The sequence below is a fragment of the Mya arenaria genome, chromosome 3 (assembly GCF_026914265.1).
Source record: "Mya arenaria isolate MELC-2E11 chromosome 3, ASM2691426v1".
NCBI lineage: Eukaryota > Metazoa > Mollusca > Bivalvia > Myida > Myidae > Mya > Mya arenaria.
In genome coordinates, this window is record NC_069124.1 from 53,188,473 (window position 1) to 53,203,683 (window position 15,211).

General features: G+C 35.1%; 1 protein-coding gene across 2 annotated transcripts in view; it reads right to left on the reverse strand.

Annotated features, from left to right (window-relative positions):
- Positions 1-15,211, reverse strand: part of LOC128228071 (transient receptor potential-gamma protein-like) — an 85,832-nt gene that overhangs the window by 47,944 nt on the left and 22,677 nt on the right. The window lies entirely within an intron of this gene.

Here is a 15,211-nt window from a genome sequence, read left to right on the forward strand (position 1 = left end):
CGTGTTAGACAATTAACCCCAAGTTTTGATTTGGAAAAAAATGCAAAAACTGTAAAAGATGCAGTGTCCTAAGCAATGTATTAAATCAGTAATTACGATTCATTGCATTGTACACAACGATGTGATCAAATGTTATGTAAATTTTTGACAATTTTCTTTTTTTCTTGCAATTGTTTCATCTGGTGTCTAGTCTCTTTAAAACACTGTAGCATCTAACACCTTATGCATGTTCTGTTTTAGAAAGGTTATCAAGATGCATGGTCTCTTCAATTACTGGTTTTCTGTGTAGTTCTTAAGTACATAAACTGATTTTATCAATATTCATCAAAAGACAGGGAAACTTAATTAATTTTGAATAAGCCTCTGAAGATGCATTGCATGATATCGCCATGATGAAAGATGGTTTCATGTCAGGGTATGTGTTTAAATGAGAAATAAACAGCCAAAAAAATATTCACAGCAATTTTAAGCCGTTTCAAAAGCGCAGATGATTTCCGAGTAGATAGAGACATTACTCAACAATTATTAGCCAGATTAATGGCAATTGTTTTACAATTGTTAACATGCTAATGGAGGGTACACACATCCCTAGTGCACCCCTACTATGCACTTGCTCTTAAAACAAATGACCGGGTGGTGGTGTTAGTTATAGTTTATACTCCGGGTCCCGGCGTGAGCACATTGAAGGGTCCCAGAGTGACAGTTCAACCACCGCACACCTATCCTTGGCAGACTATCTGGCAGTTAACAAGCACTACATGCCTTCACCTCTGCAAGGAACTCAGACAACTTCTGTACATGCCAGGGGCAGTCGTACAGTGCGAATGGTTGTAGAAAGGATTTCATAACCAATCACAACAGAAGTGAACCTGGGTTGTTCGATTCACAGGTCAACGCTCAACCGATTGAGCTAACCGGGCGGTCAAATGACCATCCTTGCACTGAAGTGTTATTACAAAGGCAGTACAGTTTTGCATTAAACAAGCAATTTCTTCAATGTTGATGTCATCGCAATTTGTTTTACTTTGAACAGAAAAACGCAACAAAAACTCTATGAGTTAAAAGTTTATGTCATTAATCTTCACGAAGTATACATCATAAATAAAAAAATACTTCATTTAATGAGTTTTACTGGTACATATATAGCAATCTTTTTTTTATTCACTGCAAGAAGCTAGACTCTAAATGTCTTAAAATTTAACTATTGCATCATCGTCATTAATAAGCATCAGAGCTAAGTGCTCCTTTTAACAATGTTTTTATGTTAGCAAATTGAACAAAACTTTTAGAGACACATTTCATTGTTTGTCTAATAAACAAAATCCCTGAATTGTCTACTATTACTAATGGTTTCATCCTTAATTAGGTTGCCATGACTACAAATTAAGGATTTCTATGAATATCATACAGCTGAGTTGGTTGCAATGAATTTAATGCCAGAATGGATGGTCAATAAATGTTTTAATGGTGACTGAACAGTTTCCTCTTTTGCAATAAATTAAACTGATGTATAAAATAATTTTATTTGTTTTTTGCCCCCAGCATTACCATTTAATGATGATAATGCACCAGTCAATTGTAACCACGCCCCCCCCCCCCCCCCCCCAGGTCCAGGGAACAGCAGGGACTTTGACTTTCGGTCCAGCCAAGCCCGGGTAAAATCCCCATCTTGCGGGAATGAACTGTTGGTAAATCCCCGCCAAATGTCCTGCACCCCAGGGACCCAAAGGTAAGGCCCATTCTCTGCTATTTTTGGTGCGAAGTCCAAACCACCCCATTCACTGAGCACTACGGGGCCACACAAAAGGTAAAAACACGGCCCTTTTCCCCCAGCTATCCCCAGTATACCCCCAGACCTGGTAGTAGAACTTGTATATTCATTTATGCAACACTCCATATTGATTAACCTTTAAGTGTGACCTTGACCTTCATGGCTGGGAAGTTGGTCTTGCAAGCAATACGTCAACAGTTGTGTGTGCATGACATCTGTGACAGGTTATTTCGAATTGCACATTGCATAACAAAGTTATAACTTGGAAAAGAGAATGGTAGGAAGTATGTATGGATGGACCTCCACTCAGCCATGTTGATATGCCCAGAGCATTTTTCATTTCTGTATTCTATTCAAAACTTTTCTTAGAAAGGGCACACATACTATAACAGTAACGAAAGAACTTCACATATCCGTAGCTCACTCACATGTCACCGAATTTTAACCCTCAATTTTTAAGATCAGGTTTTGAAAAATTTTCAAATTGAATCTGTATACTATAATGGGTTGACTGTCATTCAAACATACAGTGGTTGGGAGGCCAAAGATGTTCCAGGGAAGGCGTAGCAGATTTTGGGAGGCCATAGCAGTTTTGGGAAAGCCATAGCATGCAGTTCTGACTGTTTTGTATTGTTTTCATGACAACTGCTTATCCCAAAACACATATACATTGTACCATTATAATAATTCCTGATTTTAGCATTGATTTGTTATTTCATACAGTTTTGAAAATAAAGAAAGGATGATCAAAGATGAATGCTCTCAGGTTTTGCTAAAAGGCAAATTAAGCTTGCTAAAATTAGGTTTCCATTATATCTTTAAAATAACACTGATTACATAGTATTCATAATACCATTACAGCAGGATCACCCTCATCATTACCATGCATTGCTGTTGCAATTATACAGAATTAATTTTACTTATTCTGGGTATATCACGGTTGGGTGTTTGCAGGGTATGATTTTTCCGTATGAAGTAGCCATGGTCAGTGTATCATGCACCTCGCTCTTTCAGACTGCATCTCTATTTTGTTTTCCTTAAAGAAATTATGCACATGTTTCAAATATATATAAAGTCCATATTGACTTTGTTCTAGAAGAAATGTATACTGAATTTCTTTTCGTGTCAGTAAATTTCAAGGAAATTAGTCTGTCTGGCTTCAGAAACTATGCCTCCTACATTTTAGTACAACGGCATTATACAAACTGTATCATTTAAACAATGTAAATATAAGCATAAATGGGATGAATTGATCCATTAAAATACAGTAATGGAAACAATACTAAAAGCTACAAGCAATTTTCTCTGACAATCAGATATTCACTTGTGGAACTTGGGCAACTTCAAACAGATACATTTTCTACAACAAAAGCAAACTTGATTTAATTGGCGGCAATTTATGAATCATAAATATTTGCTAATTTTATTTGGTTCCTTTAAGGAAATCTAATTATCATGGCAGAGTATCTGAGGAAGATTCCACGAAAAGGCTCAGTAATTTAGTTTGTAACTTATTATTCACATGGATGACTTGTTCCAGGGTCACTCAGGTTAAATACATGTAGATGAGGCTCAGAATAAGCAATTTTTTATCATTTTGATACTTTGGACATTGTTGTCAATAAAATCACTTATCCTTTCTATGGTGAGGCAATGAGAACATCATATAACTCATCGTCTGATACCCCCCCCCCCCACCGATACACAATACGGTATGCTTCGTTGTGTACTGTGGGCAAAAATCTTGTAATCATGAATAACATATGAGGCAGTTTCATTGGTTCTGCAAAGTACCAGGTGATTTAAGGTTGAAAAATATTTTGGCGATTGCCAGAGTTAAACCGGGTTCACCTGCTTAGTACAAAAGTATTTGGCAGTAGACAAGACCACACTGCCACGGAGGCTACTGACTTTGTATGGCTATGAACAATATTTGAGTGTAACATGTGAATTCATTGGAAAAAGAGTTGTCTCTCCTAACTCATGCATATTCATTAAAACTAGATTTTGTCAGTCAATTGTCCCACGGTATGTATGAAGTGTAACAGAAGAAAGTACTGTGGTTGCCGACGATACATATAACTGTCAATATTTCCCTTGTCCCAAGCTTTAAATTTCAAATGCCCCCAGTATGTACTGTCATAATCAAATCTGCTAATGGATATCCAATCAAATTGCAGAGCGTAGTGCTACATGACGTAAGTGAAGTACAGAGTAATAAGCAAGTGGTCAAATCCGGCAGCACCCCTATAGACTTAAGTGCACAAGTGTCCTATTCCAAAAATGTATATTGTATAAAAAGTTTCATAATCGAAACTTCTAAACAAGAGCACCACATGTGGATGCCCATGTTCTTTCCTGTTTTGCCATCCTTTGATCAAGCCAGTTATGGTCCTTGCTACACAGTTATGTATTTTTACTGTAAAATGTGTTTCAGATGAATTTTTAACATTTGTAAGTAATGACCAAAATTGAAAAAGTGTCGCTGACAACACCACCAAAGCTTTAACAGACTAAAGGACAATAACCATATTTTACAATACGTAAGTCAGTTATCACAAGGTAAGAAAGTCATTCTAACAGGATACATAGGTCCTATTAACAATATACACAATTCATTTAAACGAGATATTTAGCCGATTTAACGAGATAAATAAGTCATTTAAACGAGTTCCAAAATTGATTTTACGAGTCAATAGGTTGATCCGTTAAACAAGATTCATAAGTCATTTTGACGAAATACAACTGGTTATTTACTTATGGAATGCAAATTTCACTTAGTAAGTGGTAACATGAATCTTATCTAGTTAACCAGTTAAATATAGTATGTTACATACTAGATGGAATTCGCAAATCATAACTGGATAACCAGTTACAGCTAGAAGCCAAAAATGCATTTATCTAGATAAGTGGTAACATGAATCTTATCTAGTTTACCAATTATAATGTTACTTATTTAGTGGAATTTGCAAACTATAACTAGTAATTCTGTTAGTGTTGTAAGTACAGCTAGAAAATGTAACAGATGGCAGTTCTGGGCACTTAATATAAAGGCTATTTTTAGTCTTATAATATTCATCTTACCGAAAAAGTTTCGCGAATATTAACTAGATAGCTAGATAATTATTGCAAAAAATTAAGTGGTTAACATGAATTTAATTTCGCAAACGTTAACAGCTAGGTTATCTTACAGCAGTAGTATGCCACCATAGGATACAGTTTCAAAGACAACCAACTTTTATGTAGAGAATTATCAGTTGTTATGTCTTATCCAGGGAATTGAGTAAAAGAAGTTTACCTTTCTAAATACTGTATATCAGTGTGTGTATACCACTGATAAATTACGTCATATATGCTACGTTGGAAGGCATCATTTTGCTTCAAATAAACTTAAATCAAAAATAACTTTTACTACACCATTTTAATTATAACAAAGGGCAGTCTATGACACTTAAATAGCCCCGCTTTCGTTTATTACTGAAGTTTGATAAGGTGATTAGTTTCATCAAACACTTCAACAAACCTGTTTCCAAAATAATGTTTTGACAGTGCTCCGTCAGACGGCCCTATTGTGAAAAGGTTTGACGAAGTGTTTTAAGAAACTAAACTCTCAATCAATTTCTGGTAAAAGACCGAAGGTGGATCTCCGTAAGCGTCATAGAGTGCAATGTGTTTCATTTAAAATGGTGAAAAAATAGTGAAGTTATCTCTGTTTAAAGTCTTCATTCGAAGCAAAATATTGCCTTCTGATGTAGCATTAATGACGCAATTTATCACGCGGTATACACACACTGTATAATTTATGTGCTCCTTTAATATAATGGTGCTCAGATGTCCTTGACAATGATGTAGGACAATGATGAAGTAAAGTCAATATTTTTTTTTGGTTGGGGTACACCAATTCATTGAAGTCAAAAATAGCAAATAACATTTATTATTTATCCATTTGAGTATTCATAACAATCAATAAACATTGTAAGACAAATGAGTTGTTCAGTTTGTTGCAAGCTGTCACATAAACCTAACAGGATAACAAGTGATCATGTACAATAATGTACACATTTCATTGAAGGTATAGAAACACCTCCAAAACTGAGAGTTTCAGGATGGAACCACACTACATGATTGGGCTGACCTGAGGGCTTAGCTCTGGACCCACTAGGGAGCCTTAAAGCAGCCCCTTAAATCAGAGGTGGAATAATTCACGATTGAGATTTTGAGTCTAAGATAAATTATCACCTCTGGTGACAGTCTATCAGAAGAATTGTTGCCTTCATCGGAATTGAAAGTAAATGCGTTGAATACCTAAAGAAGCGCACCAGTAGTGTAAATATACTGAAATTTGGCATCAGCTGTAATTTTATGTTTAGCTTTTTCCGAATTTGATTTGTTTGCCTGTTCTTAATTTAAACTGAATGACTTTTTACAAAAATAAAATAAAAAGTGCAATATACAGTATAAACAATAAGGGAATGATGTGAGCTCAAAGAATTATAGATCCTATAAATTCAACTTAGCTCTTGATCATGAAGAGAAATCATCGGGGTGAAAATAAAAAAAAATAAAAAAATAACGCTTACCAAAACCGTCCTCCTGTGCAAGGTAATTTTGTATTGAAACTGTCAAACATTTTCAGGAAGTCAAGAGTGATCGACAAACACTTCGGAGAAAACAATTTCAGTTTCCATCTGAGTTTAATTTTTTTTTATTTTAGCTTTTACATAACTTTATATAATAATGTTGGTTTTAATTCAACATATTTGACTCACTGGAAAAAACAACACACTAATTAAAACACTAATCCAAATTTTGAAATGTGGAAATATTTAATTTTTTTAATAACACACTACATATTAAAAAAAATCAATTGTATTTTATCAACAAGTTTAACTGCAAATCCGTGAAAGTCATGTGAATCACTATTTCCATCTTTTATAGACATTTCTCACATCTTGTCTTAGGCTTATTATTGCAATAATTATGAAACTTCTAAATGTCACCACAGTATAAGAAGATCACACATAGAAGCCTGATTTCATTATGATGATAAAAGCGCCATATCCAGCGATTTGCTGAAAATAAAGCTTGTGGCTTAGAGAGTGGATGATTTTGCTGAGAATCAATATCTATTAAAGCAGAGAACTGTTAAAGGAATTCAACACTTCTATATTATCTTAAAAGCATTCAAAAAAGAGGGCAAACTCCCACTTCCACTGGTTTCAACTTTACTCTAATAGCCTTCATCAGGTGCATTAAGAATTTACATACCATTACTATAGTGAAACGTAAATTCGACATCATAAAAATTATGACTTCATGTTGTTGACAGCCAGATAAAGTCATGCTAAAATCTGTGTAGAGTTTCTAGATATCAAAAGTGGGCATGAATACTTAAATAGGCCTCAGTGCATTGTGGCGACTTTCTACATTGATTAAAAGCATAATAGCGAAGTTGTAAAACATTGCTGTTACGGGTACATTCAAACCTGGTCGGACAGTCAAACCTGGTCGGATGGTCAAACCTGGTCGCACAGTCAAACCTGGTCATACGGTCAGCTGTATTAATCGGTAACCTGTATTATCCAGCCACTCAAAATTCCTCCCATATATTTTTACAAAAAAAAAAGAGGTCAATTGTCTATCGCGGCTGTGGTCACTTATATTTGATCCCATGAAGCCATTTTAGCACTAATTAACGGCCACTAATCCCTGTCACTGACAGACGGTGATAATCAACTCACATGTGTTTTCCAATACACAGCTGGAAAAATACGACAGCTTCGGAAATTTGGCGTCATCCAATCAGAATTCTTATTGACTACATCATTGTCCTACATCATTGTCAAGGACCTACTGGTGACAGTTAGACAAATCGCAAGTGTTTGACTCTGGAAAAACGTGTTGAGTGTGTAAAATTATTAGAAGACTGTTGTATATTAAACACTGGTTTTAAGCCAATTGAAATGACGGATTTCTTTGAAGAGAGAACTAGATGTGTTTGTATTCATGGACAATTAGTCGTTAACTGAATTTAAAACAAGAGGGCCATGATGGCCCTGTATCGCTCACCTGTAGCTTTGCTAAATACTTGACCTAGCTTATGTTAAGATGATCATTCTGACCAAGTTTCATTAAGATTAGGCTAAAATTGTGACCTCTATTGTGTTCACAAGGTTTTTTTACTATCTGACCTAGTGACCTAGTTATTGACCGCGGATGACCCAATGTGGAACTTGACCTAGATTTTATAAAGATGATCAGTCTGACCAAGTTTCATAAAGATTAGGCTAAAATTGTGACCTCTATTGTGTTCATAAGATTTTCTAATATCTGACCTAGTGACCTAGTTATTGACTGCGGATGACCCAATATCAAACATGACCCAGATTTTATAGAGATGATCATTCTGACCAAGTTGCATTAACATTAGGCTAAAATTGTGACCTCTATTGTGTTCACAAGGTTTTTCTACTAATTGACCTATTGACCTAGTTATTGACGGTAAATGACCCAATATCGAACTTGACCTAGATTTTATAGAGATGATCATTCTGACCAAGTTACATATAGATTAGGCTTAAGTTGTGACCTCTATTGTGTTCACAAGGTTTTTATACTAATTGACCTAGTGACCTAGTTATTAACCGCGAATGACCCAATATCGAACTTGACCTATATTTTTCTAGAGATGATCATTCTGACCAAGTTGAATTGAGTTAAGCCTAAAATTGTGACCTCTATTGTGTTCACAAGGTTTTTCTACTAATTGACCTAGTGACCTAGTTTTTGACCTGGGTTGACCCAATATGGAACTTGACCTAGCTTATGTTAAGATGATCATTCTGACCAAGTTTCATTAAGATAAGGCTAAAATTGTGACCTCTATTTTGTTCACAAGGTTTTTCTAATAATTGACCTAGTGACCTAGTTATTGACTGCGTATGACCCAATATCAAACTTGACCCAGATTTTATAGAGATGATCATTCTGACCAAGTTGCATTAAGATTAGCCTAAAATTGTGACCTCTATTGTGTTCACAAGGTTTTTGTACTAATTGACCTAGTGATCTAGTTATTGACCGCAGATGACCCAATATCGAACTTGACCCAGATTTTATAGAGATGATCATTCTGACCAAGTTGCATTGAGATTAGGCTAAAATTGTGACCTCTATTGTGTTCACAAGGTTTTTGTACTAATTGACCTAGTGACCTAGTTATTGACCGTGAATGACCCAATATCAAACTTGACCTACATTTTATAGCGATGATCATTCTGACCAAGTTGCATTGAGATTAGGCTAAAATTGTGACCTCTATTGTGTTCACAAGGTTTTTCTACTAATTGACCTAGTGACCTAGTTATTGACCGCGGATGACCCAATATCGAACTTGACCTAAATATTATAGAGATGATCATTCTGACCAAGTTTCATAAAGATTAGGTCAAAATTGTGACCTCTGTTGTGTTCACAAGGTTTTTCTAATAATTGACCTAGTGACCTAGTTATTGACTGCGGATGACCCAATATCGAACATGACCCAGATTTTATAGAGATGATCATTCTGACCAAGTTGCATTAACATTAGGCTAAAATTGTGACCTTTATTGTGTTCACAAGGTTTTTCTACTAATTGACCTATTGACCTAGTTATTGACGGTAAATGACCCAATATCGAACTTGACCTAGATTTTATAGAGATGATCATTCTGACCAAGTTACATTTAGATTAGGCTTAAGTTGTGACCTCTATTGTGTTCACAAGGTTTTTATACTAATTGACCTAGTGACCTAGTTATTGACCGCGAATGACCCAATATCGAACTTGACCTATATTTTTCTAGAGATGATCATTCTGACCAAGTTTCATTAAGATAAGGCTAAAATTGTGACCTCTATTTTGTTCACAAGGTTTTTCTAATAATTGACCTAGTGACCTAGTTATTGACTGCATATGACCCAATATCGAACTTGACCCAGATTTTATAGAGATGATCATTCTGACCAAGTTGCATTAAGATTAGCCTAAAATTGTGACCTCTATTGTGTTCACAAGGTTTTTGTACTAATTGACCAAGTGACCTAGTTATTGACCGTGAATAACCCAATATCAAACTTGACCTACATTTTACAGCGATGATCATTCTGACCAATTTGCATTGAGATTAGGCTAAAATTGTGACCTCTATTGTGTTCACAAGGTTTTTCTACTAATTGACCTAGTGACCTAGTTATTGACCGCGAATGACCCAATATCGAACTTGACCTATATTTTTCTAGAGATGATCATTCTGACCAAGTTTCATTAAGATAAGGCTAAAATTGTGACCTCTATTTTGTTCACAAAGTTTTTCTAATAATTGACCTAGTGACCTAGTTATTGACTGCATATGACCCAATATCGAACTTGACCCAGATTTTATAGAGATGATCATTCTGACCAAGTTGCATTCAGATTAGCCTAAAATTGTGACCTCTATTGTGTTCACAAGGTTTTTGTACTAATTGACCTAGTGACCTAGTTATTGACCTCGAATGACCCAATATCGAACTTGACCTATATTTTTCTAGAGATGATCATTCTGACCAAGTTTCATTAAGATAAGGCTAAAATTGTGACCTCTATTTTGTTCACAAGGTTTTTCTAATAATTGACCTAGTGACCTAGTTATTGACTGCATATGACCCAATATCGAACTTGACCCAGATTTTATAGAGATGATCATTCTGACCAAGTTGCATTAAGATTAGCCTAAAATTGTGACCTCTATTGTGTTCACAAGGTTTTTGTACTAATTGACCTAGTGACCTAGTTATTGACCGCGGATGACCCAATATCGAACTTGACCTAGATTTTATAGAGATGATCATTCTGACCAAGTTGCATTGAGATTAGGCTAAAATTGTGACCTCTATTGTGTTCACAAGGTTTTTGTACTAATTGACCTAGTGACCTAGTTATTGACCGTGAATAACCCAATATCAAACTTGACCTACATTTTACAGCGATGATCATTCTGACCAATTTGCATTGAGATTAGGCTAAAATTGTGACCTCTATTGTGTTCACAAGGTTTTTCTACTTATTGACCTAGTGACCTAGTTATTGACCGCGGATGACCCAATATCGAACTTGACCTAGATTATAGAGATGATCATTCTGACCAAGTTGCATTGAGATTAGGCTAAAATTGTGACCTCTAATGTGTTCACAAGGTAATTCTACTAATTGACCTACTGACCTAGTTTTTGACCCCAGATGACCCAATATCGAACTTGACCTAGATTTCATAGATAATCAGTCTGACCAAGTTTCATAAAGATTAGGTCAAAATTGTGACCTCTGTTGTGTTCACAAGGTTTTTCTAATAATTGACCTAGTGACCTAGTTATTGACTGCGGATGACCCAATATCGAACTTGACCTAGATTTTATAGAGATGATTATTCTGACCAACTTGCATTGAGATTAGGCTAAAATTGTGACCTCTATTGTGTTCACAAGGTTTTTGTACTAATTGACCTAGTGACCTAGTTGTTGACCGCGGATGACCCAATATCGAACTTGACCTACATTTTATAGAGATGATCATTCTGACCAAGTTGCATTGAGATTAGGCTAAAATTGTGACCTCTATTGTGTTCACAAGGTTTTTCTACTAATTGACCTAGTGACCTAGTTTTTGACCTGGGTTGACCCAATATGGAACTTGACCTAGCTTATGTTAAGATGATCATTCTGACCAAGTTTCATTAAGATAAGGCTAAAATTGTGACCTGTATTTTGTTCACAAGGTTTTTCTAATAATTGACCTAGTGACCTAGTTATTGACTGCGTATGACCCAATATCGAACTTGACCCAAATTTTATAGAGATGATCATTCTGACCAAGTTGTATTAAGATTAGCCTAAAATTGTGACCTCTATTGTGTTCACAAGGTTTTTCTACTAATTGACCTAGTGACCTAGTTATTGACCGCGGATGACCCAATATCGAACTTGACCTAGATTTTATAGAGATGACCATTCTGACCAAGTTGCATTGAGATTAGGCTAAAATTGTGACCTCTATTGTGTTCACAAGGTTTTTGTACTAATTGACCTAGTGACCTAGTTATTGACCGTGAATGACCCAATATCAAACTTGACCTACATTTTACAGCGATGATCATTCTGACCAATTTGCATTGAGATTAGGCTAAAATTGTGACCTCTATTGTGTTCACAAGGTTTTTCTACTAATTGACCTAGTTATTGACCGCGGATGACCCAATATCGAACTTGACCTAGATTTTATAGAGATGGTCATTCTGACCAAGTTGCATTGAGATTAGGCTAAAATTGTGACCTCTGTTGTGTTCACAAGGTATTTCTACTTATTGACCTACTGACCTAGTTTTTGACCCCAGATGACCTTATATCGAACTTGACCTAGATTTCATAGAGATGATCAGTCTGACCAAGTTTCATAAAGATTAGGTCAAAATTGTGACCTCTGCTGTGTTCACAAGGTTTTTCTAATAATTGACCTAGTGACCTAGTTATTGACTGCCGATGACCCAATATCGAACTTGACCTAGATTTTATAGAGATGATTATTCTGACCAAGTTGCATTGAGATTAGGCTAAAATTGTGACCTCTATTGTGTTCACAAGGTTTTTGTACTAATTGACCTAGTGACCTAGTTGTTGACCTCGGATGACCCAATATCGAACTTGACCTACATTTTATAGAGATGATCATTCTGACCAAGTTACATTGAGATTAGGCTAAAATTGTGACCTCTATTGTGTTCACAAGGTTTTTCTACTAATTGACCTAGTGACCTAATTATTGACCGCGGATGACCCAATATCGAACTTGACCTAGATTTTATAGAGATGACCATTCTGACCAAGTTGCATTGAGATTAGGCTAAAATTGTGACCTCTATTGTGTTCACAAGGTTTTTCTACTAATTGACCTAGTGACCTAGTTTTTGACCCCAGATGACCCAATATCGAACTTGACCTAGATTTTATAGAGATGATCAGTCTGACCAAGTTTCATAAAGATTAGGTCAAAATTGTGACCTCTATTGTGTTCACAAGCAATTGTGAACGGACGGACGGACGGACGGACGGACGGACGGACGACGGACGAAGAGTGATCACAAAAGCTCACCTTGTCACTACGTGACAGGTGAGCTAAAAAATGAATATTTTTGACATTAATTATTTAGTTTATTGCAAGTTGTGTTATTTAATATTACATGTATACATTTATGAACTATGTGTAACAGTAACTCTTCGGGCTTGGGGGTTTGGAAGCTAGAAGTGTGTTTTAATTTCCTACTTACATGTAAGAGGGAATGTATAACGTTATATCCTGGTTACATATGCAAAACAGCGATTTAATATAAGAAAACATTATACAATGTAATCAAAGTGCCAATCAATTGTCATTTAAAAGATATATAGACCCTTGTTTTAACAAATCTTGGCAGCAATTTCCCACCTGGATTAAGTGGCCACCTGTCTTAAGCAGCCACTTTAAAATTTTAACTTTTCTAAAAGGTGGCCACTTAAAACAAGTTTAACTGTATGTGTATATGTAAGCTACTTTTGTTTACAAAGCCATCTAAGAATTTGTTTTAACATTGCTTGTGGAAAGTGATTATGCGAGTATCAGCGAGCCTTAAGTACATGTAAACAAGTTTGTAGCGAAATGTTTCAACATCTGTCATGATTGCATTTACAAGACAAACATTGCAATTGTCACAAGAATCTTGTAATGTTGTTTTGACAAGAATATTCTCAACATTTCTAAAATATTCAAAGCTATAACAGGCGGCTTATTTACGTTTGTATCCCTAATTTTGTATAATGGTTGAAAGCATTTTTTACCATGTGACATCGTTATCATTCTAAATATATTAAATTCTGTATTAATCAATGTTTTACATGCTGTATTATAATATTGGTTGATAAGTCAATATATTAAGATTGCCCTTGAATTGAAAATAGTTTGTCAACATATTAGCATCATACTTCTATAACATTATGCTGTCAAATAATGAAGAACATTAATATTTGCAATTATGCGGTTCTTCTTAGATGACATGCAAATTAACTGACTTGTAATCACCAAAAAAGAGAGCTTTGCTTGCAGATGACAACACTGTCCACTGTATAACTTGAGGCTAGTTAGTACATATATAAAATGATTTGATTAGTTAATATCCATTATTGGATAAATATTGACCTGGTTAATATCCATTATTGGATAAATATTGACCTGGTTAATATCCATTATTGGATAAATATTGACCAATCATTTAACATTTTTGTTTACTTTAACCAAAACCAAAGATTAAAGTAGTTTTATACAATTGGCTGGTGATCAACCTAAAAACTTGAAAATGGTATTGTTAGTCTTTAATTCAAAAATCATGTTCTGAAATTGGAGAAGTCTTTAATTGGTCTTAATTATTGTTCAACATCTTTTCATAATGACAACTGTGAATCCCGTCATGACTGTACAAGCTCTTGGAAGATGTTCTTGAAATTTTAAAAAAAAAACACAACAACAACAACAACAACAACAACAATAGCACAATCTTAAAATTGGTAAAGTAGATTTTCATTCAAATCTTATTTATTGACAACATAGTTCATCTTAATGAACAAAGAAGAAAAACAATTACTCCCATCTCATAGTAGCTCCAAAACCCACAGACAAAGATAAAACAAGTACCCATATGGAAATCCATGCTAGAAATTATTTTCTCCCACCTCAGATAAGTAGATCCAATAATTAAACCATGCTAGAAATTCTTTTCTCCCACCTCAGATAAGTAGATTCATTAATTTAACCATACTAGAAATTCTTATCTTGCCCACGGGCGAAGATAAAATGCCCGTATGGAACTTTTAATGGTCACCAAATTGTAATTACCTCCCTTGTTGAAGACTGTCGTCTGAAGCATCATGGAACTTTGTCTTGTGGCAATATTTAGAACATTGATTAATTATTTCTCGCTTCAAATGTCACCATAAAACAGTTTTCACACACCTTTCAAGAAATAATGCTTCATTCTCCTTAGAACTATTTAAAGACCGATTTGACTATTGACATAATCTGAATCACTGCGTGCATATCCATGACAACCAGGAATTTTTGCATATCCATACACAATTATTTTCACTATGCACAAAAGAGTTCCAGCAAAAAATACATTTTTACCTAATTTTGTTTAACTGAGGTGGGAGAAAAAGCATCTACCATAGCCCTCGCATAGGGTATTTTGCGGAAACTCGGTAAACCTCGTTTCTGCGAAAAACCCTTAGCATGTCTGTAGCATCGTGGATCTTGTGGCAATATTTAAAACCCAAATTAATTATTTCTCGCTTCAAATTGCACCATAAAAAAGTTTTCGCACTCCATTCAAGAAATAA